This window comes from Chiroxiphia lanceolata, chromosome 3 (assembly GCF_009829145.1).
Source record: "Chiroxiphia lanceolata isolate bChiLan1 chromosome 3, bChiLan1.pri, whole genome shotgun sequence".
Classification (NCBI taxonomy): domain Eukaryota; kingdom Metazoa; phylum Chordata; class Aves; order Passeriformes; family Pipridae; genus Chiroxiphia; species Chiroxiphia lanceolata.
This window is the reverse complement of record NC_045639.1, coordinates 33,313,004-33,320,156: the sequence shown is the minus strand read 5'-3', so window position 1 is coordinate 33,320,156 and position 7,153 is coordinate 33,313,004.

The window sequence follows — 7,153 nt, the reverse complement described above, 5'->3', positions numbered from 1 at the left end:
GTAATACTTTGGTCCCAGTGAAGTTAATGGCAGACTTCCAGCAGCTTTCACGAAAGTCTTTAGGTAAAATCCCAATGCAATTTGGAGACTGTTCTTTGGTAGATAACCATATTTATCTGTATCTTTCTATCAGAACTTGTAAGTCACGGATAATTTAAGATATATTTATCCTTAAAATTTTGAGAGAGTCAATGCCAACTAAAAACATTCCTTCAGCATGTTTTAGGAACACAGTCATTACCCATGTTTCTGGTTAAATGCATCTGTTATTGTAGCTGCATGTCTCATTGGTGCACAGTCTCCCATATTTTTCCTGTAAATGAGGAAGTGAGATGTAGAATATCCAAGAACTGTGTTAAGATAATGTTTAATTGCCTTCATATTCTCTCTCTGTAAGCCTGGATCAGATTTCCAGGGCATTCATGATCCAAGAAGAATGGTGGTTCTGGGATTAGTGCTTTTTCTGTTTTAGAAAGCAAGTTCAAGACTCTGCTTGGCCATGTTTCTTATGGGACCTGGGGATTTAGAACTTAAAGAGAATTAGGCCAAAACTTGCCCTGGAAAAATCTGTCACTCATTAGCATAGGGGAAGTTTGGGTGAAATGAGGAATTAAGACATCTTCTGTGTAGTCCAGCTTCAAATACCATGATTAGAACATTAAAAGTACTTGCTGAATGGAAAGTCATTATCTTGAAGGACTTTCCAAGAAAGTATTCTCTAGAAAGCAAAACCAGATTTTAATAGCAGCTGTTGCAGTCATGTAATTTTTGCCTTGTCCTGCTTTATACTTGGTTTCCTGGCTTTGGCTGCTGAAATGTGTCCTGCTATTACAGGATTTTTTGGTCTGTATTGTTCTTTCTATGCGATTGTTCTTCTAAATTTGTAATTCCTCAAGTCTTGTGATGAGGGTGGGTGGTCTGAACTAAAATAATAGCGATCGCTCCAGGCAAAATGAACTACTGTGTTTTGGAGAAACCTTCCTCAAGTCAAGAGCAGGGCTTTTATACTGGCAAAGCAGATTTCATATTTCTTTAAAGCCTTCTTGTTACTCCTCTCAGAAGCTGGATCCCTGAATTGTTCAGATCTGCTCAGTCTTACATGTAAAGACCTAGAAGATGCAAAATTGAAGTGTCTCAGCTTCTGTTCTGACATGATCTTCTGTAAAATACTGCTTTGTGTAATCTGATCTACCATCTCAGCTGTCAAAATACAGCTTGTCAGATCAAAACCTAAGTTTCTGGTTTGTGAGAACTTCAGCTCTCCTGAAGCCTTGACAGTTAGACTTTCCAAAGGGGAGTTACTCAGCTATTTCCTGAAAACCAAGATCCTACCTGGCTGGAGCTAAGGACTGGAAGGAGTTGCCTTGGATATTGCATCAATTTTCTGTGACCATGGGGAAAGTATGCTAACTGTACAACTGCACAAAAAGTTCCACAGCTGCTTCACAAGTCTTCTGATATTCCAGAAAGCACTTTTCCACCTCTTCTGCTAACTGAAGAACTACAGTGGAGGCCTAAAGCTGTAATCTAAATGTGCCAGAGGAAGAAAGCAGTAGCCATAAAGCATATGCCTAGTTCCTACATGAGTATTTGCTAAGTTTCACATCTGTACAATTCTACAAGCTGGGATATACACAGTGTGATAGAAAAACATACCAGAAAGTCCCAATAATCATCCGATTCAAGAACCCCTGAACTGTCCCAGCTCCCCTGCCAGCCTTACTGAGGTGATTGGTATTGTGTTGGGGATGTCTGTGGGAGATGAAGAGCAGGGCAGTTTCTAACAACAACTAAGTCCAGACACTAAGAAGAAAAACAAGCCCCTAGGCTAGATCTCAGCTGAAGGATGGAAAGCATCTTGACAAAAGCTAGCAGAAACCCTGAACTTGAATCCTCATTCTTGAAATTTCCATGTTCTGAGGGTATCTAGTTCATTTCACCTGTTTACCCGTACCACTACAAAGTATATACAGGACAGCACCACCTAAATTTGCTGGCAGATGGGTATAAATAACTGTGCAATATGTGAACATGATAGAAAAGGGCAGAAAATCTAAAAAAAAAAATAAATCCAAAGACAGTCATAAACAAGTTAAAACCTTGTTTAGGGATGATTTTACTTTATCGCCCTTTTTCCTTTTTACGTTTTTGGTGTTAACAAGGAAGCTAATTATCAGACTTAGACCTGAAGGATGTTATCTAATTTGTATAAGAAATTCTTAACAAACAACAGAAATAGGCTGAGGCCAAGTTTCAGAAAAACATGGGAGATACCAGCTCAATTTGTTTTTAATTCCTGCTAAAATTAGTGAGAGAAAAGATGGTTTGGGTGGCTCCTTTTTTGAATGTGATTCCTGACCAGAATTGGAAGCAGCTGTTTGATATGTCTAATAAAAATAACTCAGATGCAAGCCTAGCAGAGAAGGTGCTGGATCTGGCATAGAGAGACCAAGTAGAGTTTGGATGATGCAAGAAGAAGCTGAGAGAGAGAGATACACTGGACTTTATTCCAAGAAGAGAAATAAATGGTTGTTGTAGATCAGTTAAATTAGCAGTGACCTAACTTTTCTGCTTGCATCCATTTGCTTTTCCCTATGAACACAAAGTACATTAATACATCTGTTTCCTATAAACACTTTCATTTTATGTGTTTTTTAAAGGGCTTTCCTGACTCCAAATGTAAGGCTGGATCCATCACTAACTGCTTCTCTCTGATTAGTGTTTTTCAAGTGCTAGAAAATCAAGGAAGTTCCTAATACTTTCTGTTTACTTTTGAATATTTTAAGTTATTTTCTCCCTCTAACCGTTATAAAAAGACTGATTTTTTTCCTGGTATAAATTAACATCAGTCCAATAAAATCATGGATTCGGATTTATACCAGGGTATTCTCTGAGAGAAATACATTTCCCAGATTATTTACACCAGAGAGAATGTTCTTTTTCATGGATATATTGTAGTATGACCCTACACATTCTTCAACCTATTTATCGTCCTCATTGTCTAAGACATTTCTAGCTGATGCTCAGAGAAACTATGATTTTAGGTTTGTGGATGGGCGACTTCTATCCTGTGCTGTGTTTTCTTTGCTTCTTAAATAATGACATATTTAGGAACCTTTCTTCTACTGGAACCTCCTGTCAGGATGAAACACGAGTGGTGGCAGATGTAGAGACCAACACTCCTGTGGCATTGCTAGGGCAGGGACTAAAGGCCCTGGGCTGAGATGAAATGGGACTCCTGAGCCCATGGACAGGGGTGGGGTCTCACTTGAGAACCCTTATAATCTCTGGCAGAATTTTGTAGGCAATCCTTTTGATCTGGGAGATGAAGTTTAATTCTATCTTCAGTGAGTCACAAGTAGTCACAAAAAGCCATCTTGACATGCAATGACATTTTGGTTCAGTACAAATGAAAGAGCCTTGGGCTTTTCACTGTTTGCTATCTAGGATGGAATGTCTGGCAAAGAAAAGTCAAACCCTTTTGCTCATTTAGCAAATTGCTAATGCTATTCCAGGGCACCTCACTGGAGAAAAAAGCACCTTAGCTGAAACCATTTACACCAGGCTCCTTAGACATCTGCCTAAAGGCAATATCAGAATCAAGAGAAACTCTTAAACGCTTGAAGTCCCAAACAAATATCACTGAAACTAACTGGATGTTAGTTATTTTTTTCTAATATCTGTTTTCTTTATAGGAAACAGAGTGCCAGCCGATACTTTATACTTCTGAATGATGCTATAGGATGTTAGCTCTGTCTCTCAGGGCTTCCACCTATTCCTTTTTGACAAAGCAGTTGGTGCAGTACAAAAAAATTCTGGGGATATATTCACATTTTCTCCTCCTTAATTTCTACTAAATATTATCTGGTGGTTGAAAAAAATCGTGAGAATATACTGAATCATAATATTTCTATTTCCTCTCCTGGCAGAAACACATATCTGTAGTTCATGGTTCATGTATTTATGTTTAATCATCAAATACTTTCTAAATTCAGAAAGCTTCACGTCACTTGTTATTTTATCCAAACTGCTCTCGCTAGAAAAATGCAGATGGAGACAGCAACTTAACAATCCAGCTGTAAATGTTGACCTTCTGCATCTGCAGGCTTGCAAGAGCTTTCACTGCATTTGGCTTATGAAATTACTTTTGAATGTAAGCCACAAATATGCTAAATGTTAACTAAGGTTTTTTAGTGAGACTTCTACCCTGTGGCAGTGTTGCAGAGATCCTAACCACACTAAGAGCACACTGAGGAATACCATTTGTCATACTGGCAGTAACGTGCTTTCCAATGCCGATCACTTGGCTTGCTCTGGAACACGGAAGGGAGTTTCACCTACCAGTGCCGAGGCAGACAACCAAGCAAATAGGAAGAACTAAGAGAAGGAGAAAGATCCCTCCAACTACAGCATTATCCTGAACTTCCAAGACTCTCTTGGTTCTTCAGAATAAGGGAGTGTCATGGTTTGAGAGCCCCAAAATCCAATTCCCGAGTCTAAGCCCCCCTCCCACATCTCAGCCCAGTGTGAGATGGGTTTTCCAGACACCACACAAGACTCAAAATGGGGGGAAAGGGTTATATTACAATGACTGTACTCTGTACAAATGAATATTATAATACTTTACACACACAATCTCAACTACCTCTACCATGATAAAGCAGTATTTACAATGGATCAAATCTCTTCTCTCTCCAAATAAAAGTCCAGGAGGGAAGAAGGAAGAGATCCTTTCTACTTTCAGAGCAGCAGCGTCTCTAGGGAGCCAGCATGGTGCTAAGTGTCCCCGTCAGTGCTTCTAACTGAGTGAAATTCTGTCAAATTAGGTGAAAAAATTTACAAGTAAAATGTTTGGAGGGAAATGCTTAGCCTGAAAGCATTAGCTAGGGCATCTAAGGAGTACTGTTATATGGAAGTGCAGTGCTTTACTAGGCTATACACAACATGGTATTATAAATATATATGTTCAACAGGCTGTGTAAGATTTCAATGATAGATGCCTTAAAATAATATTTTCTATAAAATCCCATTAAAAACTATCATTTGAAGGAAAAAAAATCTAGATTTTGCTCTCAGTTTGAATTATAATCAATCAAAAGGCAATATGATTACATGACTTGGAAAAGAGGCCAAGATGGGATAGTAATGGCTTCAGGAAATCTAATATTCAGAGATTACAAGCAAGGCATCTGACTTATTTGTTTGACTAGTATTGTTTGTCTTTTTGGAACTGCTGGGGAGCAGGGACTGTCTTATCCTATGTCTGGAGAGCAGTTAGAATAACCTGGCTGTTATCACAGTACAAAAAGCAATACAACACATGTCCAGCAACAGATACACTGCCCCATGACACCTTAGGAGAGATGTCAGAGGTCAAATTGTGCAGAATCAGTTAAGTGTGAACAGGTGCAATCAGACCACCATGGAATAACTTTCTGATTAAGTCGTTGTAAGTCAGGCATGAGACACTCTACCCTAATGGTATCTGTAATCTTAAACCATCCTGTAGGCACAGAGTATCTAACGCTATTCCTAAAGCAAGCCAGCAAGAGAAACAGACATCCATAATTACTGCTGCATAATGAAAAATATTTATCCTGTTAGTGTTGTGGATTGCTCCCAAAGGATATTTTCCTTTCCTACAGTTATTGAATGAAAAGAGGGAAATTGTAAGTAGTCTGCGTATGGTGGTGGCATTCTTTCACCACATCATTTTATCAGGGGATTTTAGCAAGGGGATTACTTTGCACTTCATGCAACAAAAAATTGTCTCTGATGTCCCATAATCTGTAGGAGGCTGTGGTGTTGCTTACTTAGTCTCAGTGCCTTCACACCAACTTAAACACTGTCTAGGCTTTTCCACTTAACTTAGAAATTAGTACATTCAGGTTGTGTTTGCATTGAGCAACAGAGACACCATGCACATGAAAGCTAAAAGCCTTCAGTGGAACAGCATCAAGGCAAAGCTAAAGTATGCCTAGCTCCCCTCTGCCCCATATGTTCAGTACCTTCTACTGAAAAATGAGCAAAAGAATGGAAAATTAATGTCTTCTTGGGTCTTTCTCTGATCTCAGACAGGACATTGCCAGGCATACCCCATAGCCAGAAGCCCAAGAGCACACCAGTTTATTTACAGCCCTGAAGCTTTCCCCTGCTGGAACTGTGGGCTTTGCCTCTTCACCATGCACCTTGCAAAGTGTCACTCAGATTAAAGTGTGCCCACTGGGCTTTGCTTTCTGTGGGTCATATGAGAGGAAGCAAAGTATAAATTACACAGTTTTCCATTTGTAGGGCTCCTCTTGCATTTTTGGAAATGGCATATGGATTAAGAAAGGTCCTACTGCCTCCCTCTCTTCACAGTTAACTTGCATTTCCAAGATGCATTCTGAAAGCTTCCTTACTACATTAAATCATAACCATTCAACCCTTGACATGTTGGAAGATACATCATGCCAGTGAGCAAATCTGAGAAAAAAACCTTAAGTTAGCGGCTGACCCACTGGGTATTGCAGCTTTTTCTGGTATAGAATAAAAATCTATAACATTATATGAATATTATGACGTAAGTATGCACACTTATACAAATAAACCAACATTGCTAATGCATTAGAGTTTTTAAGAGTTTTCACATCTTTGGGAGCAGGGAGAAATCCTGTTGTGTGGTTTCTTTCATGTCTAAAAAGGGCTCCTTTCATGATACACCCTTTTCTGCATTGGGGGAGTATAGGCATACTAAAAGGGTCTCTCTGTTGTCTAGCTGCTTATTTTCATTCTGACTGAAACAAAACGAGGTTTCCAAAAGTACTTCAGGATCCCACACTGAGATTTCTAGACTGCATTTCTTTATAAAGCCAGGCTAATTGTGTACTGTGTTGTGTACCAGAACAAAGTCTAGGAAGTCAGGCAAAGTATAAATTAATGCTCAGTTTGACTTAGTTTTTTTGATATTCAGATGTGTGCTAAGTACAAATAAATTTAAATGCTATGGAGTCCAATTTTGGACTGTTTGTTCATTGTTTCTTAACACATCTTTTAATCTGCTGTGGACAATTCTATCTCTTCCTTTTTAGGAAATGTCTTAAAGATGTAATTTAAACTACCTCATAAAAAGTTCATCACTGTCAGGCAGAGATATGTACAATTGGGCTTGCAC